This window comes from Bombus flavifrons, chromosome 4 (assembly GCF_040668555.2).
Source record: "Bombus flavifrons isolate JBK064 chromosome 4, iyBomFlav1_principal, whole genome shotgun sequence".
NCBI classification, from domain to species: domain Eukaryota; kingdom Metazoa; phylum Arthropoda; class Insecta; order Hymenoptera; family Apidae; genus Bombus; species Bombus flavifrons.
The window spans coordinates 11,422,673-11,449,179 of record NC_138445.1 but is presented as its reverse complement, the minus strand read 5'-3'; the positions used below and the strand labels follow the sequence as shown (position 1 = coordinate 11,449,179).

Below are 26,507 nucleotides of genomic sequence, written 5' to 3'. Positions count from 1 at the left end.
GCCCGAGCTCAAAAGAAAGCGACGCCAACGCGTAAGCGTATCGCTTTGCCTTGCAGCGTGAGCTGTCGCAATTCCTTCGCGGAATAAATTTTCTCCGTTGGACTGGCACCGCCCACGCATCCACCGCAGGAGAAATAATACGCGCGGCACCGTTTTCACTCTATCGGTCGGCCTTGATCGCTCTCCGAGTCTTCCCCCGTGTTCCTCGCCTTTCCATCGGGTCACTCGCGCCACCGGTAGCTAAAACGACCAGTGTGGGCGTGCAGTTTGCAGCTGCATCCCGGTTAATTCGCGCGGGCAGGCTACGTTGTACAGGCTGTTATAGTCACCCTGACCCCTTCCTAGCTTACACCACCCGTTTACTCTCTTTCTACCACACCGAAATTTACCCTGTTTCCTTGTCTCTACTCGATGGAACGACTACCGGATACATATAGGTAGTTCCGCTATTGCAGAAGCGGTTCGTGCGAGACTAAATCCACGTGAACGAAAGGAGAGGGGATTAGAGAAAGGAATTGGTAGAAGGAGAAAAGTTGGAAGGGAGGAACGATAAGCATCGATGGACGATGACTAAAGGAGCGGTCAGACAATCGACATTATTGTCAATATTTAAAATTCTTAACATTGTAGTCCGTAAGGGACCTCCTAGACGATCAATACATATATATATAAATTGTCAATACAATGTTGCGAGCCTTAAATAATGACGATAATATCGACAACAATATCGATGGTGTGAACGCTCCTTAACGCATTGGGATCAATGAACCGAGAATTAGTGATGCAAGCGGATTCTTTCGATTGGTAAGTTGATTGTTATGTGTTCAGTTTGTCTCAGTTCGGTGGACGGATGAAAGGGTTTAGTGTTTGTGAGTTTTTGTTTGTGATTTTTTGTTTGAATTAGATTGGATTTGGTAGTGGTTAGTTTGCTTATGTTAATTCAATGAAGAATGAACGATTTCTCTTTCTCTTGGAATTTTTTCTATTACCTGAGAATAGATTTGAAAGGGGAGTATTTTTATGAAGGAAATGCCTGTGTATGTGTGCATTTTTTTTAGTAGAAATTAATGCAAGTAGTAGAAGAGAATAGAGTTTGAGTTCGATTCTGAGTTTTAATGATCATTAATTGGAAAGTGAATTAAAAAAATGATGATGACGTTCGTATATATATGTGTGTGTTTGTTCTATTAAAATTGATCTAGATTCAACAGAAATTCTTTTGTTTATTATAATTCCCGATGAAAAAAGGATTTCTTTCCCAACGAAAGACTGTGCTTTAATAACTTTTTTTTTATAACTCTAACTCAGGATGTGTTTTCGAATGACTGAAAACCAGTGTTTGAAAAGATATTTTACATTTAGCTGACATTTTTCATATGTATTTTGTTAACCATGGAATATATTTATTCTAGATGAATATATTCATCCTAATATCTTGTATCTGAAGTTTTACATCGGTTCGTAGATAGTTCTATATTCGAAAGGTGAGAAAGACACGGGGTTTGAAACGTTTGTTATTTTATACTGGAAGCCAGTGTATCTAAAGAGCAGAAAATACAAGGATAAATTAGAACCGACGAATTTCGTTCGTTAATTCCGCAAAAAATTCATGGCGCAACAGTTCAATTAAAACAGTTCGTTGTACTCTTTTTTCAGCTTTCTTTGGCAGCCACCGAGAAGGGATCAAGATATACCAGCCCGGTTTAATCTAACCAAATTAAAACTGACAAAATCCGTTTGCTAATCCAACGAAAATTCCGTATATCACGGTTCGAGCTACAAAAGGGGAGAGAGAGAGAGAGAGAGAGAGAGAAAAAATTCATTTCTTTTGTAAAATCGGTGGAAAATTTTATAATTCTGTTTTTCGACAGAATGCATAGAGAAACAAGAATGTACTAGCGAGATTAATTCTATCGATTTACAAATAACAAAAAATTGGTGATTCCATGGGAACAAATTCATCAGTCCCGTTTTTCTTAAAAAGGAAAGAAATAGGAAAAAAGAAAATTCCCATAATTTCATATCTGAGTAGAAGCGACAAAGATTAACGATACACCGCTGGAATTACTTTTATCCAGGCAAGACAGACGATGTCTGTTGCAAAAATTTGAGGCAAACTCCATGTACATGTAACTGATCATGTAAAAATTCTAGCACACTTTCATTTCAACAAGGAAGCAAAATGTTTAACCCACTATAAAACAAAGCAATAATTTACCGTAAGATTACAAATACTACAGGTTAGGTGAGAGCCTTACTGAAGAGTCCACACTAGCAGATTTTGGACGAAACACTCACTTTCTGTCTTCTCTCGTTGTGTCTAAGGTATAGATCTGTTAGGTGAGAGCCTACAAATACTTCAGGTTTTTTATCTCTAGCACAATCGTAGAATCGAAGTGTAAGAAATAGCGGCGAGGAAACAATTGCATAAATATTTTACACACATTTCTTAAAATTTCATTACGCGATCGTAATATCCGTATATAAGAAAAAAAAGAAAAAGAATATTAAGCGTATCGTGGAAATTCGTAGTCACGGCCACAATTAATAAGATTAATAAAACATAAAATTCGATAATATAGGTCAATTGAGAAAAGAGGTTTCAAAGGAAATATTCCGTTAACGCGAAGTTGGCTTTCAATGATTTAAGATGCCGAAGGTGTTTAAGAGATCGCAGATCTCCGTTGGTATCAGAGCGAAGAATCGTTCATACTATCGCGAGGAGGAATATCGAGAGGTGTTGGCAATACGGGGATATCGAGACGGAAAGGGGTGAACGTACGATGCATCTGATGCATACACGCGTCGCCCTTTCCACGGACAAGCGCGCGATGGCAATACGTGCTCGCTGGCTGAATCGCAAGCAGCACGGTCGTGTTTCGTGCGAGCGCGTGCGGCCGCTCCTACGAAGAGTGGCATTTTCCCAATATCGAAGTGGCTGATGCGACTCGATGCGAGAATGAGTAACCTCTTTTATTGGATGTACACGCTCGCGCCACCGGTTCCCCGCTACCGGATTATTCGAGCATCGATCCGCTTTGTTCCGCCAAGGGAATTGACTTGCTCGAGAGCCTTCTCTTCCTCTTTCTCTGTGTGTGTTTCACTGATTTTTCCATCGTTGTTCCGTTTTTCCCATCATCTTTAAGATATCCTGCCTTTTCTTAGATGGATTTACAGTCTGCATGTATGTGATATTTATTTAAGGTGCATTTTATTGCATTTTATTATATCGTATTGAGCATCGTGTATGATATGTATATGTAGAAGCGAGACATTGTAATCCTATAAGGAAACCAATACAGATATATATATATACATATGTATATATGTGGATACACGTGTTACTGTTAAGTTTTATCGATTCAGGACTTGTAAGATTGCACGATGGATATATTGGCTATGTTAGAATGAATAGCAATGGAGTTCAGTTTAGATCGCGGATGTTTATGCAAATTTATTCTAATTGGAATGTTATGTTAAGAGATCTTTCATTTTTTAGATTAGCAAATTCGTTTACAGGAACAAGAACACGATTAGATTTGTAAAACTTCGGAGATCGTAGTCCAAAGTTCGGAATATGCGATTTACAAAATTCGTCCTATTATACCCCACCTAGTCTTTCCCTCTGCAGTGACAATTGCGCTTACGAAATTTAAACTTCCTTCTAGCCATTATACTATATAAACTTCTACCATTTTGTTACTTGCCACTTCGCTCAACTATCGTGGTACTCTACCTAGTCACGCAATTTGAGATATGTTAAAGTTACTGTTACGCTGCAACACGTGACGCTTGTGAGGACGGAAACTTCACTCTTATATTTGATCGTAATTCTTCGACTGAGCACCTGAACACCGCTGCACCCATCAAAACGCCGTATTTTCGAAAACAGAGCAATCTCTGTCCATTCCGATCACTTCTGATGTTCCATCGTTCTATCAACACGTATATTAATTAGAAAAAGATCATCAAATTTTCTAAAAAAAAAATAGATTGGTTTTAGAATGATCCGAATTAAATTGTTGTAAGCAAAAAGACCGAAGTTCTACCATTTTCTTCGTGCCAATTTTTCTTCGTTATTTTATTCTGTATAATTTTACTCAAAACATAACAGTACAGAAAGAGTTTCAAATGTAGTGACACACGAGTCAACGGAAGACTCGAATCGGAAGAGACTCATATTGTTGTGCCTTGAAGTGTCAACGTTGTTTTGGTTTGCTAGGTTCAAAGGTAAACGAACTCCGGACAAAATATTATCGCCGCTATTTGTAGTCGTCAACCGGAGTTACATTTGTACTTTTTATAATACCATCGGTAGATACAAATAGACGAACGTGCTCTCTAGGACAGTCAGTATAGCGAGTCACTATAACGAACCAGTATAGCGAATCATTATAGCGAATCTTTATGGCGAGCCATAGAGTCGAATAGCGAACGTAGAGTTGAACAGTAGCATTGAGCGAGCGACGATTACTACCAGCATACACTATCTCTGTACTTGTATTTAAAGTGATTTTAATATACACTGACTATTACAATTTTATCACTCGTCTCTTTAATAAACCGACACGTATAATAATCCACCTCACGAATATTTCAGCTCGTCTCTATCAAGAATAACAAAAATTCTAGCTTGCTGTAACCAAGGAGAATATTACTACTTGTCACTCGAATAACAAACAAAATTGGATTCGTCCACATCCTGGAATTTCGATCGTATTCCGTATTTCGATACCGTACACTGATTAGCGATATATCATATGATAGCGATAGTATCATAACCGCGGCACTCGCAATTTCGTCATTACGTAAAACTAAATTTCCGCTAGTCGAGATCGTCTCATAACAAACTAGCGGAACACGAGATTGCATTTACAACGCCTGAACAGCGGATAGGGAGATGGTAGAAGCGAGAGAGATCCCAGGCAGAATTTTGATTGTAAAGCGAAATAGTTTGAAGTCGAAGCGATGCTATTATATGTATAGGCGGTCGTGTATGGTCGCTAAATACTCGCGGATTCAGGATAAAGTTGAATCGGGAGCGTAAACACGGCTAAGCTACTTACTACGTATTTCGTGGGTGGAGGGGTTGCGTTGTTACGCTTCCGGGCGCCAAGTAAAACAGTTTATCCTTAAGCAGCCACCGTCCAACTTGCCCAAGCCGCCGGCTTCCACGCTGTTTTCCTATTTAAAGCAGCCACGATTCGCCTGTTATCGCGCACGGTTCTTGTTCCTAATGGACATGTTGCATGGACATTGTTAAGTCGTGGAATATTTGAAGCTTATTTCGATAGCCGGAATATTCCTCGAGATGGTAGTTTACGGTCCAGGGTCGAGAATGGGCAAGTTGTAAGCACGGATTCTCTAATCTTCGGAATAATCCTGTGATTAGAGTTTCAGTTTTGATTAGGTGATTTTAGAATGCCGGGGATTTCTGGAATTTTAGAAATGATGGAGAACACGGATCTGTACAGGTCGAGTCATTTAAGTCGAGCGAGTATTTTGAGTGAAATAGTTCTTCGTAGAGAAAAATGTTTTATTAAAATTAATTAAAAAAGATTAAATGGTGTCGAAAGAGGTATTCAATATTTTCTAGCACACTTCGTAATATTAGGTTAAAATATTTGTTAAACTAACGAATTTGTACAGACTTATCGTAGAATATTCATTACGAAATACATATTTAGTACACGACACAAATTTCTGCTCGAGTTCCATTAACTTAGCTGCGTAAAAATATGAATTTGCATAAATATGTGTAGCGGCACATGAGTCAACGGAAGATTTGAATCAGGAGAGACTCATATTATTGTGCTTTGGAATACCAACGTTGTTTTGATTTGCTAGGTTCAAAGGTAAACGAACTGCGGACAAAATATTATCGCCGCTATTTGTAATTGTCAACCGGAGTTACATTTGAACTTTTTATAATACCACCGGTCGATACAAATAGACGAACGTGCTCTTTAGTACAGTCAGTATAACGAGTGATTATAGCGAGTCAGTTAGTCGAATAGCGAACGTAGAGTTGAACAGTAGCGTTGAGCGTGCGACGATTACGACCGGCATATGCTATCTCTGTACTTGTACTTAAAGTGATTTTAATACAACTGACAATTACGAATTCTTCATTCGTCTCTTTAATAAACCAACACGTATAAAAATCTACCTCATATGCACATTTTACTTTATCAGGTTCTCTGGCCTCCATATGCATTCTGCGCATGTTTGCATCTATAAATTTCCTACAAACGTATAAAAATCCACAATCTCCTTATTGTTATTCAAAATACAAAGCAACCTACCTAACGAAGCTATAGTTTAAAACGCAAATGGTAGAACAGGTGGACACCTAGCGGCTTATCCGCCTTCGAACCTGTTCCCGCGGCTGTTTTTACCTCGCCATACGACGAAAGTATGCTGAATTCCCATCGAGCGACGCTTTTGTCACCGGCAGCCACCGTAGAATATCTAAATAGTCGTGGAAACGCCGACGAGACGTCGCGATACATAACCACGATTCTCGATATTCTTATCACGATCCCCTTAACGAGCTATTTTCTTCAAAACGAACTTTCCAAATTGCTATTCCCGAGATGTATCCTGTTTCTGAGTTCCATCGTTGAAACGAGATTTTACTCGGTTTAATTGTAGACTTGGTTTCGCATTGTCGTCCCGATGGTACACGGTTTTATGTGGGATGGGTGGAGCCGACGTATTTTTTTCCCCCACGGAAAGGGAGAGACGGTTATCTTTTTTATGTTTTTACTTTATTTTCACAGTATCGGTACATTTATATAGTATAGTGTGTACCAGTCTGGTTTTATCAAAATAGAAAAAAAAGGAGGAAAAATACGTACGATGAAATATGGCTTCCAACGAATAAACTGGAATTTATTTCCGCGAAATTTGAAATTCGATAGAGGGAAATTCATCGATATTTCCATTCAATAGAGACGCGTGAATTTATACAGTTTCTTGTATAATCAATTATTCTAAAAGTATTAACAGCTTTCATCGGATTTTTTGGAAATATACGTATGTACATATAGAAATTGTATTATCGGAGAGGGAAGGGATCATTGATGAAATTTCTTGCACATATTGCACACGTGTATCATTTTCAGACCGTTTCTTTGGCACACGTGGGCAATATAAAAAAGAACCGAACCCTTTTTTCTTGGAAATGGGGACGATATTACGAGAAGGGTCAGACCTTGGCTAAACGGATATGGAACAGCCGGAAGGGTCGATGCAGGGTAAATCGCACGTAAGATGAATCCTTGCCCTCCGGAAACCTTAGCAAAGATATGCTGGAGAGAACCTTTCAATCTACACTTGCCGGTATTCGCATTTACATTTCACCCTCAGACTGACTTCTCTGTATTAAACCGAGAAACATGGAATCGTAAAGTATTCTGAACAAGGTTTCGATGAGATTTCGAATTTTTAGAAAAATATATACATTAGTCTGGTGGCCTTTTAAACGAAATTAAAATGTATAAATTCCCTTGATCGATATCTATTACACTTTTCTTCGGATTTCTTTAAAACAGGAGACGGAGAATATTTGAATTGAAAATAAAAAGAATCTAAAGCCACAAATTTAATCTACTACGAGCTTTCTCGAGGCGGAAATCAATTTTTCAGTTTCTTACGAGATTGGAAATTTCTAGTATCTTTTGTACCTGAACTTCCTGACCGCTCATATACCATTGATATTTTGAAATTATGAATCTTGAGTTAGTAGTATGCAGTCCACGCGCCAATCTGACCAGTTGCATGCAGAGTCAGAAGGAAGTTTATAGAAAATTTGCTCACGGAATAAATCAACTTTTATTCGAGAATCTGAAAGTACAGTTTTCAAGCAGTATATCTTCGAAGCCAACGAGCTGTTGCAGAAAAAATAGAAGCTGAACGAAGCAATATAGAAAGATAAAGAAATTAAAACAATGTAAATATTAAAGACAAAGAGCTTTTGACAAAAATATTCATAGACTTGGTAACGTAAGATATTGATCTAAGGAGACCGAGCGACAACACTTCGTGTAACTACTTTCATTACAGTATGAATTATGCACGGCATTTAAGATCTCAGAATAATCCACGACTTTCGCGAAAATGAAGTTATTCTTAGGATGATTCTTATTATAAACGTTTACAGCTTCATCTCGGTTGGTTGCTAAAGAATTAACGTAACTCCTCGACTATCCTCCAGCTACTGAACTCGTCGTTAAAGTAGCTTTTACCATTCATGAAACAGGGCCAACCCATACATTCATCTTACCAGCAACGTTGAAGACAGCGTAATATGACGCGAAGAATATAATTCTCGCTCCTCCGTATTAAAACAGAAAGGTAACCACTGGTTCATTATGATGCGACTCTATCGTCCACCACTAAGGGAAGACGGATGATACTGTGATTTTTTTTTTTACAATTTCTGTCTTATTTCTCTCTCTTGCCAGTTCGGTGTCTCTTCCTCGATTCAGCGAAAGATTAACAACCGCCGACAATTTCCTCGCGAGTCAATGCGCCAATGACCGCTATACGACGCTCGTTCCATGCAGTTCTATCGTTGTTTATCCACATACGCAAACGGCATGAAAAAGGTAGCAGGACATTTTCCTCGAATAAACAACGTGTCTCGTAGTCGATCGTGAATTTCACGCGACCCATTCCGACCCTCACCACGTACGTGACCGAATATACGTATTCTTCCCTCCGAGGAACATCGAAGAAACGATGCGCCCCAGTTCACGTACAACAACCGTCGCCGTATATTGGGCATCCGTTTCTGTTTAGCTGATCGCTACGCGTCGCGTCGACGTGTTTGCACAGAAGAGTTACGCGCGCTTCTACCGAGAATTAAACGCCGTTTCCACACCCCCTTTGTCTCGTTCGCGCTGCGTTCACGTTCCATGCTGATAAAGAGGTAGTTAGTCCAGTAACGAACAAAATTTTCTTTAGTTTGCTACTGGTGAATTAGTGGCAGTTGCCTTTCGTTGTTGGAAACAGTAAATCGGAGAGATATTAGTACGTTACGAGGTTAAATTACATAAAGGTGTCTAAAAACATATAAAATATTCCAAGTACAATATTCGTTGTAATATTTGGCAAATAGCATTCGATGAGGGGCTATTTTTCTCTTTTTTTAAATTTGCATAAACTTCCGTAGTCTAGTTATAAGAGATTTATTTTGCCAGATGATATCGTAACCTGGATTGACAAAGATCGATAAGTAAAATAAACAAATTTTCAAGTACGACATATACGTGTCATGAACGTGTGTGTTAAATTTAAAAAATAAATTGATCAAAGATCGTTCGATATAGTAACACGTATATTATATTATCTTATATATATAGCAATAATATAGAAAAATATAGTAAATATGAAGAGTCTTTGTCGTTAGAATCAAGTTACTTAACTTCTTTTAATATAACTGTGAAGAGAGACGGCGAAAGTCTCCAGTTGCACTACGTAAATAAATATATAAGATAGTTCGAGTTAAGTTTTTGTCGTAGGTGCTGGAGACTCGACGCTAAATTCGCTGCACTGAAACAACCTCGTCCCGCAAGTTAGCGCGTCGCGGTAATTCAGTTAGCAGAAGTTGTAACGTTACCGCAATCCAGCTTTCGTAGTTGCCGCATCAGCGATAGCCCTCCTAACCTCCTAGTTACTTTCACGCGATACCTGACGTTTCTCTATCCATCATTTGTTAAATTTCTTGTTTTCAGAAATTCTCCAAAACATAAAAGCGTATACTCGTACACGAGTAGCTCGTTAAATAAAAACAGACAAATTCGCGAACATCGTTCGACGAAATATCGCCATGGGAGAAAAGAGCGACCGAAGAAGGAGCATGAATATCGTCGAGCAAATATTTGTCGCGAAAGACGTCAGGACAAAGTTAACTCGTCTTCGCGCCATTAAAGGGATAGCAGCCTTTAGCAATCCACACAAAGACGAGAAAGTGGCTTCTAGCTATCGCTCTTGCCCCGATAACTTCCAGCTCCTTCGAACAGCAGGAACTCGATCGATTCGGCTCGACTATAAAATTTATTCCCATTCGCTGGCTACCCAAGACATTGCGGTTTGGCGTGAGATGTCACGAGTACTCGTGTCGTTTCGTCGACGATTTTATTACGACGGCTTACGTAACGAAACGAGCTTGATATGGAGAAGAAACTTGATGGAAGATTGGAGTTGCTGGTGTGAAAAGATTTTCCAGTTACACGAGTTGATTGGCGTACTATATTTTGAGGAAAAGTTGAACGAGAAGATGATTGACTTTCCGCTGTATGAATCTTGTATCTTTCGGGCTGTTCTTTACACATCCATTCTACTGTCATAGTCTCATCGAAGTAATATATTCCTAGCTAAGTTGTACAAGTTACAAGTTACCAGTCATTGATATTAATACATTCTCTTGTACATGCAACAAGCAAGTTTGGTAATGAGACAAATATAATTGTATAGTTAAAGTTACAAACTATTACCATTAACAAACTTTCTCACATGTTGATAACGAATTAGCTAATGAAAGTTAATTTTACAAACGAATTTTAGCGACCAGAAGTGATTTCACTATCCTCGTTGACATGAACTGGTGGAAGAGAGGTCTATAAGCAACTTGTAACTTATAAGTACGTTAATATTATTACTTTCTATTTTTATGTTACTTTCTATTAAATTATCGCGCAAGAAGTTGCAGATTATATGATTTCAAGTTTCATAAATTTCTTTTATTGCAGCTCTACATGAAGACCATCTTTAAAATACAATGATTTAATCCAAGACAGCAGAAAAATTCGAACGTATCGTACGATTAATTCTTTCCATTATCCCAAGTCTTCATTATTCAAAATACTGCTTCAACGTTAGGAATTCTTATTCAAATATAAAATTAATATTCCAGTTGAATTAACCAGCGAGAATTCCTGTTCATGATACAATATTTACTCGGAATCGTTAAATATTTAAATTTCTCCTCTAATTCCGCACATCCCGGCAACGCTCTCGAATCATTTACAGAGTCATATTCCAAAGAGTCGTATCACACACGTGTCGCATTCGGAATTACGAGCGATCGACGACTGGTAGTTTATCTTGATCGAGAATCGATTTTCGAAAAGCATAAAAACGAATGCCGGGAAACCGCACGGTGCCAAAAGGCGTGAGTTTTGTGGAAATCGTGCAATTCAGAGCGACACTAAAATCGCGAGCAACGAGATCTTTGAGTTTTCGTTACGTAACATGAGATGGAAAGAGATGGAGTAAGAAGATAGGTCGCGGTGCTTCCGATATCGTGAAGTTTTCACAAGTTTCGAAAGGTGTCTGTGCGACGACGTCGCAGGATTCGGTTTGTACGCGCGACACCGAGTGTATCGCCGCTCCGGAACCGATGAAAGTGACGCTAACTCCTCGTACGTGGCCCCGGCGCACATCCCTTATAAAGTGAGATTTATCCCGTCGTTCGTCCTTTTTACGACGAGAACGACAACGGCGAAGTTATATTCTTCGGGGGAAGATTCGCGTTTTATGGCTGGTTCGAGGGAAAGAAATTAGGTTTCATATTTGGATGATTACGGAGATGTTCGTAGGGGAAGGTGAGAAGGTTGGTAATGTGCAAATAGCAGGAGAAAAGTTTAATAAGTCACATTCTTCGTGTTTCGCGGAGGTACAGCTTTCAAATTTAGTGCATTGTCAGTCAATTTTATGTCACCTAATTTCCTCTCTCTTTATTCGACTTTAGAATTGTTATATCTTTGCCATTTTCTCGAACATCTCGTTTCTCCCTTTTTTTAGTGAATTAACGACTGAAAAAAATATCGATAATTTTATGTATTTCGATTATATGATAGAAGGTTAGAAAAATTGTGCGATATATACAGGAATATACAATAGCGAGAAGGTTGAAAGAAAGGAACGCTGGGTCGTTAGAGGGCGAGAAAAAAAACGCAGAACATTTTCAGTTCGAACGAACTCGCACGAAGTCGAGGCAACGCCTAGCAGCACGATGATTTGAATTTTCCCTTACGTATCGCGAATGAACCGATAAGAGGGGAAGAAATAAATGGCGGGATGCAGACCTCGCAACCTGGAGAGCTGGAAACTCTATTTTATGGTAAATAGACGTTGCCTGCGAGGGTTTGCTACCTTCCTCCACGCGACTGCCGATCGAAACCTAAAGGAGGGATGAAATACAGGGGTTGGAGGGAAGTTAAAAACGATATGTCGGGCCACGACGATTTTCTCCTACGGTTTATCGGTTTTCAAATGGTCTGCGCCGTAATATCTAGGTGGTCGAGCCAACCCTTCTCGCCTTCTACTTCTCTAACATTCTTCCTCCTTGTAGTTTATAGCGTATAATGTATTCACTGAGCATTATAATTAGCTGAGGTATTGGAAACTGTCTAGGAAGGAATAAATATCGTACAGGAAAGTTTTAGTGTTCTTTGAAGCGTATAATGAAGTGTAAGGAGAATTACTTCCGATAGATAGGTAGGTCGTGCATTTATGGCAAATTTAGAGTGTATATTCTATGCGTAATATACGAAAATATATAAAACATTCAAAGAAAAATACTCACTGTATTATTTATCAGCTAAAACGGAATGTGAAAAACGTTTCTATAAAGAAAGACATTGACAAAATTCATCGATTCATCTTCAAAGAGGAAAATAAAAAACGACGTAATACTCCGTCCTTCCATTTTCCCTTATCTAGGTCGAACTAGCCAGCCACCTCCAAAAACCAAAAATAAAAACACAACACGACACTCTATCTCTCAACTCGCCCTTATCTAATTTAGTCTATCTATAGATTCTGAAAAACCAAAAATAAAAAACATAACACTCCCTCTCCCAATTCTTCCTTATCTAATTCGAACTACCTGCGCAATCCCAAAAATAAAAAAAAAAAAAAATTAACGTGACCAGTCCCTTATTCAATTTGAGCTACTAATTTGAACTTACGCGAAAATACTATGCTATACTAGTCTTTCACCGACGATTCGCTGGTTAAACTCCGAGTCACAAGCAAACTCTGCAACGTGTGTTAACTCGCTTAAACCATCGTACGCAATCGATACCATTCTGAATCCTCAAAGGAGAAAGTTTTCTTCATCTATCGAACGGTAACTATCGCTAACAGAATTCTGTCCCTTCCATCTAATGAAAGGCTCCATTGGTGGGTACAAACGTTGTTGCGTGGCCAGCCGCAAATATTCGCGCTCGGGGACGTGGTACCGTTTGGGTCTCCGGACCGTCGCGTCAGCTTGAATTGAACCATTCGCGAAGAACGCGCGCGTGAATGAACCCAGGACGCTTATTTAGTGGACTGAAGCGGTACGTACACCTACAGCGGCCGTGTGTACACACGCGTACGCGAAATAAGCCCATTTCCATGGTACACTCGGCTGGCCACCGGAGGACAAAAGCCGCGTTTATACGTGCAAACTGGCGAGAGGACGCAAGGAACCCACGGGCCGGACGTTTTCCTCGCATAATACTTGCAATATGAGGGACGCTGAGCCGGAACTATACGCAAGAACCACCCCTTCTGTACGCGTGTTTATACGTGTGTACATCAGCGACTTCCTGGTCGGGAAGGAAGAACCATGGGTTGCAAATTACACAGAAACAAACCGGGTAAATAAGACTGACGTTTTCTGAACCCTTTGGCGCTTAATGGGCGCTTCTAACTTGACTTCGACTGTTCTTTTGAGGTAGTCTTTTGATGGTGATTTTTAAAGATATTTTAAGTGACGTTTAATAATTATGGTCAATTACTGATGCGTTTTCAATAACGAAGGAATGTAAAATCTTTTTTAAATTGAATATTGTATTTCCCGTCCGTATTTTAATGGAAAAGTTTCACAGTTTGCCACTTTTTCTTTGTTCGCGGTTTCACACTGACAGCGATGAGAGAGTGGGGTTTGAAGTATATTGATCGATTAATTAGCGAACTATTTGTGTAACATTCAACCGAGCTTCTTCATTAATTACAACAAAGTGACAGCTTTGATTCGTGACGGACAAATTTTCTTTGAACGAAGAGAATATTTTTGGTCACAATCTCTCATCAAGCAGAAAATTGTATATTCTTAACGTTAACCATGCACTTCGTTTATAAATAAATCATAAAAAAATTGTGATGTACCTCGATTTTAATCCGCGAAGATTGGATCTTGCAGCAGTACCATAGGCGAATCAAAGTAACCTGAAATATTTATACATACATTTGTACGTTTTTAAATAATTAAAAAAATAATTAAATTAATAATTAAATAATTATTAAATAATTAATTTTATTTTACTTAAATAATTAAATAATCATATTTAAAAAATATAGAAAGTATTATATTTCTAAAGCATATGTATTTTCAAACGATATATTACACGATTAGTAACAACAATAAGTGGTAAAATTATGTACAGCAAAGCAGCAAAGGTTTACAAAGAAAGTAATCGTGTAGTAATTAATTACAACTAAAAAGTTGTATAAGTACAACTTTTAAACAATATTTATAGAAAGAAACATTTCCGTATTTTCGCACGTATTTTCTAAAGTTTCTAGAAGAATTATTAATAATTAAGGAAACTAGTTTGCATTCTTTATATAAATCTACATACAAATTTACGAAACAGTGTCAAGTCAAAAATGGCTGAATGCTTCATAAAACATTTGGACTTGACAGGTTAGACAAGTTAAAAGCGCAACAAAATTCCACGGTCTCTCATCTTTTTCTCTTCTTCGCTTCTAAAATTTCGTTCGTAGAATTAAATCACGCGCAGAAGCGTTCAGTCGTGTAGTATAGGACGTAAGTACACCGACGGTATAGTTGTTATATTAATTGCCGTTTGCAATGAATGACGCGCAATATTTCTCACTGTGTTCGGCGCAGTCGGCCAGTTTTGAATACAAATGGTACCATTAAACGGTTCGAGCTGCTTATTCGGCCAATTGTCCTCGCGAAATGACGTCGTTCAATCACACAGAATTCACTATTATGTCGAGTTATGTTAACCTCCCCACCAGAGAAGGGAGTCGGATCTTTCGGAAACCATGCTCACAAAGCCGAGCGGCTTCTTGCTACGAATTTCGATAGCCACCCCCTTTCGTTTCACGCGCGCGCCACGAAATACGCTGTCTCGCGTCCCGTGAAAGCCGTGCAAGATAAATATGTCGTATAAATACGTCGTGTAACTGCCCTATGAATTAATTAATCGTCGTGTTGGCCGTTGGAAACGAACTACCCTTGCGAATAATGGCCCCAGAAGGGGGTAGTTTTTAGACTCGCTGACGTACCTCGAAGAATATCGCGAGAGATATTATTCAGTATTATGCCCTATCCTTTTCATGTACACTCATCAATCAATTTTCTAAAGCGTAACGTTAAGCCTAGACATTGTTTCATTTAAAACAGATGCATTTTATAAATAACTTTTGTTAATTAGATAACCAGATAGAAAAAGAAGTGGTTTTACGTTTGTAGAGGTTTATGCGTAGAGGATGGTTGGTCGCTAAGGTTTAATGAACGAGATTGCTCGTTGTTGAAATCGTCGAATATATTTAAAATGATAAATTAGTATACAGATTGTGTTCGCAAAGACGCTCGTACTAACCGATTCGCTGAGACAGTGTATAAGTCGTAAAATAGGATCGCTAATGACTCGGTAATTAGATAGCTGATAATTCGTTGATAACTGGTTGATAACTGATCGACACCTGACTGTAACTCATTTCCTCGCGATCGCGTCCGCTTATTTATACTGGTCGGGAGAGAGTCGGAAAATTCAAATTCGTCTTTGTTCGACGGTGCACGTAGCGGCGATATTGTTTTGCTCGGAGCTTATTTATTCTTACATTACGTGTATCCTAACGATCTTGATACTCCGAGGCAAAACAACAACATGATTTGAATTGTCCTCTAACTTATGTACCGCTACACGTTTGTCTTTCACGACGCGTTCGATACAGGGATGTGATATAAGGATTTAATTTCCGAAAAGATCTATTAGAACGATTAACTAGGAAGATTTATTTATTTGATTAAATGATTCTTATTAATTAAAAAGTAGGAGTTGCTGACGCCAACAGAATGGAATGCTTATCACCGTCATTTTTACGGAATATTCAATCATCTCGATGGTAATAACCCTTAATTTTCAAGCATTTCAACAAACTAAGCTTCGAGAATGCCAAACATTAAGGCTCGAATTCAATTCTCGTCGCTCGATCCATTCTCGTTACAAAATTTCCCCCGAAAATCACCCTAAACCTGCACCCAGACATCGAAAACGATAATCAGAAGCGTCGCAGAAGTCTGAAAATCGAGCGCAACTCTCCCGCGCTGCGTGGAGTTGCGCGTACATGTTAGCGCTTTGCTGACGAGCGACGGCGACGCGTTTAAGGATTAAAGTCGAGCTTACGAAAACCGGTCGGGAACTCGGTTCGCTACGTGTGCACGTAGACTAGAGAGAGCAGATGTTCGTAATTGCTCGCCCACCCCCGCGCCTGGTCGTCGTTAGAAGTGGTGCCCGGCGCGGAAAATCCTCCTAGAGAAGGTTACACAGACGCAGGCAAGTTTACGTGTGCACGTGTGACGACACAGTGTGTGTAGTGTACATGTCCGCGGGCTGTGTGTGCGCGTGGTGCGGCAAGCGTGTTTAACTTAGCCTTCATGCGCCCTCGAGGTGTAAACAATTATTGCTGGAACGATGCAAAATGAAAATCGCAAACACCCACGCCTCGGCTACTGCCCCGCAAGTCTACGTCGACTCTGCGTGTCATCGATTATAAATGCGGGCCGGATGTTCCCGTCAGAAGGTTGCCCGTACCCCGAGGAGCCGCTGTCGGAAGTGCACTTTCGTCCGGATCAATGGAAACTGAAATATGGACGTCAGCTTCTCGGGGAGTTGGGTTTGGTCGAGCTTTGTTTCGACTCGTTGTTAGTTGATGTTACAAGGGTCGAATTAGATTCGGTGGGAGGTGGATTTAATTTCATACATTTGGAAGAAACCACCCTACTTCTAAATTTATTGCTTGGTAGCTGTGCAAGATTATAGGACGTGGGGTTAGTTGGAAGTTTGTTTAATTGGATTGCGCATTTGGAACAAATACGTGTCTTTTCGTAATTCATTGGCTGTTGCTTGGATAACATTATAGGGGACACGTTGAATTGGATTTATAATTATTTAGGGGTTGTTTTGACTGGATTCATGAGTTTGGATGAAATACACCTTTCTGAGTTTGTTAGTTATTAGCTGGATGTCATTATAGATAATACCGTAAAGGGTAAGGCGAGTTGATTTTAATTGAGCATTGTTTTGATCAGGTTATATGTTTGACCGAAATAGGAATCTTTTCAAAGCCTGTTACCAGTCAATTGGATTATGTATTCGATGGAAAGAGGTATTTCTTAAACTTGTTACTTGTTAATTAAGGAATAATGAGGAGTGGTTTGGATTGGATTCGTTTGCAAGTTGTTTTAAGTGTATTTGATAGAAACAAATATTTTTTTAAGTTTGTTACAGGTTAATACAAGACAATACTTGTCCTTGTTTATTGATAGAGAAGAACGATATAGCTAGTTTCTTCCAGAGAATTAATTTAAAGTAAAAGTGTATTTCATTGAAAGTTCATTGAAAGCAATTCGCCAACCAGGAGAGTAATTGTTAAATGATTATAAGGGTTCGATGAACATTTTTAACCCTGGGTAAATAGAGTCGTTGCGAGGACAAAGACTCCTGTAATGACTTCTTGACTCTAAAGTGAATAGTCCTTGCTTCTACGCACTTGAAAATATTCATCGAGGGATTAAGGGGCAGAAAATTCGAATCACGAGGTCAGAACTAACGAAATACGTATAAATGACTTGGTAATCCTGATTAAAAAAAATACGTCTCTCGCAGCGATGCTCTTACGACGACTTAAAAAAAAAATACGACCTCGAATGCACAATAAACTGTTGGATGTAAGACATAATAACCAGCGAGTAAACTTCTCCACGGACGTATATACTCTCGTGGAAAACTCGAATGTATACACCTCTGGGCTTCTATACGGGGTGTTCCATTTAACTTTTCTCACAAATATTTTCGTTATTGCGGCTAATGATAAACTGTTCATTTTATGCGTAGCTCCAAGATCAAAAATTAAGCGATTTATACTAACCAATATATAGAATATTAAATGAAAATATTAACGTTATTAGCCAAAGATACAGCCCCCTCCCTAAATTCATAACCTTGTAAAAATAGTTGCTCCAAACAGATGATAAGAAATTGAATAATTCATCTAATTATCTGACAGAGAATGTTAAGCTAGAGAATCCATGTTATCAATCGGTAATTTGATACATAATATTACTAAAAATACACTCTCAAATGCATAACCTCGTAAAGACCATTCTATCTCACACACAAGATCAGAAATTGAGTAATTTATCTCAGGTATCTGATAGAAGATGTTAAACAAGAATATTAACACTACGGTTAAATAAACGTTACCGGCGGATACACAATGTTCCCAAATATACATAAGCTGCTAAAACTCGTCAGCCGAAATCCCAACTTTCCCTAATTCATTACCCCGTATCAGCACCCTCGCGTACAAAATGTCATCCCCGGATCACTACTTCCATACCAGAGCAATTCACTGAGACGTCAAACAACCTTGTTCACGTCACGTTCCACCGATACACGTATTGTCCATATCACCCCAGTGTATCATCACCATTATATCTCCATCAGCGAAGGAACAGAATGTTCGAATCGAAACGAGTCACCCTGTACCACAGCGTGCCCATGTCGCGTACTCGGTCCTCGGTTGTAATACTCGAAAATCCACGTGCGCACACGTACACAAACTCGCGACAAACACATTTTGTTTCGAGCGTGTTGGAGTCTGATGGGAGGTAAAAAGCAGAGGTAGAAAAAGGAGAACGCCAGAGGGGTCGGAGGGGCTGGTAACGAGAAGAGAAGCGTCGTTAATTTCTACGTCGGCGGAACAAGGCGACGAGATTTACTGATATTTTTTCCACTGAGCTTTTAACGCCGGCGATTCACCCCCGCGCCAGCCCCTCGCCGGCAAGCCATTCGCGAATTACAAATGTTTATTGCGCCGAGTGGGTTATAACGGGCAGCCGGCAGGCGACTAACTAGGGAATTATGCGGCGCGGCTCTTTTCGAAATCACCCTGACGTACCGGGCACGCCCCTTCTGCCACGGTAATATAACCGCGCGGAACGCTCGTCTTGATGGCTCACGCCGACGATCACCATCGTCTGAGGATTCAGTCGACGAGAGATCTCGTCGCGTTTTCCATGATTAATATCGGACTCGGTGCTCTAAGGAAAGAAGGAAAGTGGCTGGACCCTCTATCCTTTGAAAATAAGGGTGCTGGATTTCTGACGACTACGCGAAAGCGGTTGAAGAGTTCTTGGAATTGCTGGGCGAATTTTTCGTTTAAGCAGATTGTGGAATCTGATGCATACTGACGACCGTACTTGGACATTTCGTGGTGTTAAATCAAATGCCTTTCATCGCTTTCGTTTCTTAATTATTTTCGTATGAATCTCGTAATTCCTTTGTATCATTGTGCCTGGCAAAGTAAAGTTTTATTTGAATTTTCTAACGATTATTTTCTTACGGTCAGCGATGTATCTACAACTAATAAGTCTACTATTTTTCTGTAACTGTTTCAAATAGTCTTGAATCGTCATCTCTCTGTTGTATGTATATAAAATTCTATTTTATTAACTATTTCACTAATGTCAGATAACCATCGCATTTTCTAGGGAACTGGCAGGTATTCTTGTTAGGTAGATGATACATTTACACTGTACATGTGAATGTGTGTGTAAGCATCAGAGGGCGTCCAGGTCTGAGTTGAGACAAAAGGCGGTTGGAAGCCGTTAGAAGAATCTAGAGGAGTCTGTTGACAACAAGCGTGCGTGCAAGAAGGTTATCGAGGTCTACAGAGTGAAATATATATGTATAGCTGTTGTGTTTGAATAAAGTAAACTATTTGTATTTCCGAATTCTCTCTATACCTTAACAATTCTGACATTCATGCGCAAATATGTAGATATAAAGTGTTTTCTGTATAAAATTCTAAAGATCAGTGAAATTATCGTTGCTCGTATTGTGAATTAGGAAAAATGAGGAAGTTGCTCGACGCGCGTGTTACGATCGAAACGGATGAATAGGATGCAAATCGATCGAGATACAATGGAAATTCGGTTTGAAATGATGACCCATTAATGGTGGTCCCATGATCTAATGAATCGTGTTTATCGAAGCTTGACCCGGCGACTTGCGAAATTGTTTGGAGAACAACTCGCCACACCGATGCTCGAGTAATTTAATCGCACTAACTGACAAAGTCAATAGAGATGGGTCAAGCTTCGACTGATATCAATACGCAATGATTGCCAGGTCGTTCTTGCTGATAGTGTATAAAATTGGAATATCGGCGAACCAATGAAAAGAGCGAAAGAGTTCTATATAAATTCGATTACTTGAAATTTAAAGAGAGAGAAAGAGAGAGATGAATCAAAGCATAGAGTGGTTCAATTGAATGCCGATTATAGATTTTTTATTTACGAAAATATCGAAATTTCCGAATGTCTCGTTCTGAAAAGTACATAACTCGTTTCTGGATTATCATTCGACAAAACGATGTATGAAAAATCATAGGATTCTTTTTATAACGGGAGAAGAATTCACACTTCATGAAGAAGGATTCACATAGGTGGATCAGACGAAGTGTTACATGGTGTTTTCTTAGAAATCAGATATCGTTTCCATTTTCTTTTTATAATTCAGTGAGACATATGAGCTAATCCTTTAGTATACAACAAGTTTCCCTAGGACTATTGTTAGGAAGGATAAAAAAAGAATTATTCGCTTCAATGAAGTTTAGTGGAATAAAAAAATGAACATCTCATTTCATTTCAAATCAGAGGAGACAGCTGCCTTTGCTCCTCTAGAAAACTTTGTTGCGCATTAAGTATTCAACTCCTCTATCTCATTTAACTTCAATAATAAGAACATGTAACTTCAAAAAAGAAAAAGAAAAAAAATATAGATATCTGCAATGATTTCTGAGAAATCAGGTTATACGTACGCTATATTCTGTTCAACCTGTATAAATCATATTCTCCGAATTACTATACATACATTACTATCTATGAAATTATAAACACACATTACAATTACTAAAAACTTTTGAAAATAGCCCACCGAATACTAATTGGTTGTACGTATGTCACAGAATATCGAATGTTTACAAAATTCACAAAGGTTTACTCCCCTAAACATAATCCTTGCCAGCGAAAACACAAGGAATTCTACCGAGAGAGTCATAATGATATCCCCAAACGATTATTCTAATGAAATTTCCCCACGCTCGATCGTCTGCTTTGACGATATTCCGTTGGAAAAGCCACGATTATCGGATCTATTCTAGGGTAGAAAAAGTTTCCCAGTCGAAGGGTAGGAGGATCCCTGTCCCTCGTAATCCACGTCCGATTTCCGTGTTCCAAGCTTCGAGGAACGATAAAAGTAACGACCAGCCTCGCCAATAACATCATGGTTACGTTCGTCGTACACCCTCCTTCGAGGGGTGGGGTCGTCTGTTTCCCTCTGCTAATTGATCCACCGCATTTTTTCTACAAGGAATCACCGAGGCCACCCCTGAAATTTACCCGTAATTTCGAGGTTTACACGCAGCTCCGTAATCTCTCGGTTTCACAGGGAAAATTCCGAAGACTCGATGGAAACACGAGTGCGACTGGCGTCTTTTATTTCCGAGCGACACCTAGACGCGTGAAAGGGTCGAACAACGAACTTTGACTTCGCGTTCACTGCGAAATTTCCATCGAGGGAAATATTATACGAGTTTCCGCGTTGTTCGAGTGTCTAACTAACTACGTTTAAGCCTCGATCGTATGCAGTCGACGGGCGATGTATATAGGAGTCGTATGGGCCGGAAGGTTTGAAATTGATGGAATTTTTTCGAGCGTGTTTTGTTAATGAATATTCATTTGAAATAGGAGAATTTTTCTTCGAGTTTTCGATATCCCTTTCTATGGCTTTTTTATGATTTTTGTTAATCAATATTTCAAGATCACAGAAAAAAATATCAGTCACATTTTTCATGTTTTATAGAGAAACAATTTTCAAGTTGAATATATCGTCCATCGATTTTACATTCTCCCTTTTTGTTTTATTTTGGTATTAAATATATGTATGCCTGCTACTTTTTTCATCATTTCAACAATATCGATTGTCATGATACTGGTTATTTCTTGTACATTTGGCTTTAACGAGTCTTCTTCCCAATCATGTAAGTTTCGCAAAAATATATCACGCTCAAGAATGTACAAAATGCTCAAAATAGTCCTCATAATATTTAAGGAACGAAGTAGATCTCCAGTTATATTCAAGAATATCTAAATTCGTATAAATATCTATGGCCATCGACGAATATAAACGATTCTACGTATTCCAAATAGTTTCTATTACTTTTCGATAGAAGTTAAATATAATTTGCTTAACCTACCCGTTGCAATTACTGCTTTCCCCCCGTATATTTAGCCCTATGAGACTTAATAAAACGTAAATACAGAAATACAAAGTAGTGTTTCTTTTTTTCGAATTGCTCGCGTCACGACGTCATAGATCGAGTTTTTAATATTCAGCGTGCAACGGTGGCGAGCACATTGTTAACAAGATTTCATTCACCGCTGTTAAGTCGAGGAAATTAATTCCAGCCGGCTTTCGCAGTAACGCTGCTGATGAAAGTAATTAATTAAACGGCGTCTAACGCGAACTTTATAATCGCACCGTTTAATAGACTTATAGGGCCGATGCGCTGCATGTTAATTCAGAAAATACATTTTCTTGGACGGTGGCGCGTTCAACGGCTTTCTCCAGCAACCTTTCATCCCTTTCTCGGTAAACTTGTTTGCCCGGCAAGATTTCCCGTCAGTGTGCTCAAGAATTTTTACAAAGTACAGTGTAACCGTTAAACATTGATGAATCGTGAAATTTATCTTTCATACGGAAAGTATCTTCTTCGAACTATCTTTTCTGTTTGTTCGAAAAACTTATCTTAGATTTTAGTCTCGGAGAGATTTTATGTTTCGTTTTCCTTTTCCTTATTTTTTATTCTTATTGTTAGGAAGAAATTGCTCGCATTTTGGGAACAGTACGTTTCGTAGCCGCATTTGCTACAGAGAAACCGGGGAAACGTGGATCGACGTGTGGTCACGTGGCAAGGAAATGCACGGGCCAGGACTGCCGACCTCCAGAAAGCACGCGAGTTGAATATTTATCGTGTCCAGCCCCCGACACTGCATCGGGACAAATTAACGCCGACCAGCCGGGGTCGTGTGTGGCGAGCCAACGTAGCGACGAGTTTCGCCCTTTCGTTCGCTCCACTTGAATGAAACCAGATCGATATTTATGTCTGTATTAAAATGTCTAATCGGAGACTCTTATTTTTCTGAGAATTATTTTGTAATTTAATTGTACACTCTGTATATACGTAAATATTAAGTTGATTTCACTTTCTCAATTCTCTAAATGTTTCTTTACTCGAGGAATAATTTTAACCTTTCATAGATCATTTTATATGTCGTTCTAAAAATGAAAATTTTCTTTTTCATATAATATGATTGTTATTTCCCCCGTACAAATGTATTTTATATACAAACGTATCTTTTGATGATATTTTTCAGAATGTTACATTCGCCATGTACAACGTGACAATTCGGTCTATATCGGTCTATATTGATCTCTTCAATTTATGGAAACTTATTTGCGCGAGGATTACTTTTGTATAATTCGTGTACCATTTCCATAAATATTTTTCCAGATTAATTTACCGGAAAAAGACTTGTCAGGGAACAAGTGGCGATTTGTCCAGAGTTGCCTGAAATCCCAGCGAAGGACGCAATATTCTTTTATTCGACCTCAGTGTGGCCGGTCATCGCGTGATCTCTCACTCGTTCAACTTTTGTTAGAGATCGCCACCGCGCCGAGCAACGAACGTGATTCGCGTTCCAATGTCACAAATATGAGCACAGCCACACACGTTGAATCGCAGGTTGCAGGTCGAAGCTAAAGAAAATGCAACCACCCCCGTAACAACAAAGCAGCAACTTTTCTCTAACCAAAAATATATACAAACCAACGTGAAACGAACAATCAAGCTAGGCAAATAAAACGAGTTTACATTTCGAAAATTAGAGGTAGTTTCCATTTACAAATCAGCCTCGAGGGGACAGGAACACGCGTCCCCTAGCGTATGTAAGCCGACTCGTTTCGCGCCGCAATCCGACGCGTTTCACGCTTCCGCTCGCGCGTGTACAAACACATACAGAGTCCAGCCTTCGTACACCGCGCATTACATATGCATAGTTTCATAAATTCGCCCACGATATTCGCTTCTTCTCCCGTTTCCCTCTTGGTTGCCTGTGAAAGCCAGCAACCGCCAGAGCTTTTTAATATTACGGCACCGGGCCAACATATCCGCCTGGTTTGACGTACCGAGCTTCCGGAACTACGGAGCCGGGTGTCGGCTATGGTTAATGTCGGATACCGATCGCGTATTTAGCATTCCTCTTGGTGATGGCTTCTCCCTTACGCTTATTCGCCGAACGTCGAACCTAATATCGTCCATTAATTGGCTTCTTCGCTTTTATCATTCATACGAGGGGGATCGCAACGCACACACGCTCCCTGTGTGTTCTTCTCTCTGGCTGTGGATTCTAGGGAAGCGAACGAGGCAGAGTAGACAGGATTAGACGTGTGGTTTGATTATAGCGTAGGAATAGGGGTTGATTTGTTTGGACTGAATTAGGTGACAATGGTAGATGGTTGTTTAATTATATATACATATAGATGTGATTGTACAGTGCGGGTGTGATGGTAAATTTGGGGTGTATTGTGCTTTGTCAGAGTTGTTTGGGGAGAAGATGGGACTCGAGATGTCGTTTGATTATGGTATACGAATAGCGATTGATTTGTTTGGACTGGATTAGGTGGCAGCGGGCGTGATTGTGGACAGTAATGGCCAGTTTGGGGTGGATTGTGATTTGTGTATGATATTTGAATTAAGACTAAGTGATAACGATTAGAATATAGTTGACGTTTGATTATATCGTATGATACATTTTCTACTTTCATCGTATCATTTCTTTAGTCGCACTCACTGCGGTATAATTTATACTTAGTCATTTTATATAACCATTTATGATATGTTCATGTTAGTGTATCTACTTACACGTACTAGACTATTTATTCTCGCGATAATCTTTGGAGATTCGTAATCAAACGCTAAACAGCCATTCCTTGATCATTTCTTTCTAACGGAAATTAAGTCGAACCTTCTCACTGTATTTCCAAATTCTTCAAAATCCTGCCTTGACAAGCGGCAAAAAGGAGCATCAATCAGAGTATACAAAAACGCAACACCAGACTCCATTCAACAACCGAAGCTTCCCTAATCTTGAAGTAGTCTCGCGGAAAGCGGTTTGTATTCCAGAATACCACCGCTAAATGGGCGTCAATGGATCCCCTGACGAGCAATTCTCCGCCCGGCTCCCTTTCATTCGCGACACATCGGGTCACGGTGTATTGGTTGAAATTAATTTCCAACGTGGGGATCCGGCGCGTGGAGGCAAGCAAAGAGAGGGAGAGGATCGGGACAGACGGCGGGGAATGGGAAATTTTCGTAATGAAGTACGGGGGGACTAATGATACGCGGATAAAAGCCAGGCTGCGAAATGAGGCCGAACTGAAGAGCAGGAGGGCGAGAAAAAAAGAGGATAAGCAGTGGGCACACAGCACATTCTATCGAGATTCAGAACCGTCCGTCGGGGTCTATCTCTTTATAAACTGAAAAGAAATCGAGCTACCATTCCATCCTCCTCTTCTTCTTTCTCCCCACTTTTTCTCTCTCTTTCTCTGTCTCTAGGATATTTTTCTTTTTCCTTCTTCCTAGTCTCTTCGTTCTTCTTTTTTTTTTTCGGCGGTGGAAGTGGAAAGCAGGCAGGAACGGGGTTTCGCAGATAAAAGCGCGGAACGAGAGAGAGAGAGAGAGGGGGAGAGGGAAAGAGAGAGAGAGGTCGTGCGGTCGTAAAAAGAGGATTGAAATTGCGCAAGACTTTCGTACGGAAATGGAGGTCCGGTATAGAAAACCGCGATTTTCATCATCGAGAATCTTCTCCCGGGCTATGGTGCATGAAATAATGTTTCCACGGAACGACGGGTAGCAGAGGAAGAAAATGGCCGGGACCGCGGGGTGGTTATTTAAACGTCGTCATCCGGTCGAGTGAATTTTTAATGGATGGCTACCCTTTCTCCCCGCTCTGCTTTTCAACAGTTTCAAGATGTTTCTTTTTTTTTTTTTTTACTACGCGCAGACCAGTCTACGGATTGGATACGTGGAATCGTTTCGATGCGTTCGACGAACGAAATTTCCTAGCG

General features: G+C 39.6%; 1 protein-coding gene and 1 long non-coding RNA gene across 3 annotated transcripts in view; one reads left to right on the top strand and one right to left on the bottom strand.

Moving 5' to 3' along the window:
* The window catches only part of sfl (N-deacetylase and N-sulfotransferase sfl), a 370,355-nt gene that overhangs the window by 182,268 nt on the left and 161,580 nt on the right, over positions 1-26,507 (bottom strand). Inside the window, exon 4 of the mRNA XM_069111773.1 lies at positions 14,167-14,226. The gene's annotated coding sequence lies outside the window, so the exon portion shown is untranslated. The remainder of the gene's footprint in view (positions 1-14,166; positions 14,227-26,507) is intronic.
* Positions 328-6,107, top strand: LOC138179074 (uncharacterized). Of its 2 annotated transcripts, XR_011172928.1 has the most exons (4): positions 328-1,484; positions 1,657-2,240; positions 2,364-4,509; positions 4,601-6,107. It is a non-coding gene; the product is annotated as an uncharacterized LOC138179074 (long non-coding RNA). The 2 variants fall into 2 exon arrangements; XR_011172927.1 differs by lacking the exon at positions 4,601-6,107 and having other exon boundaries at positions 2,364-4,578.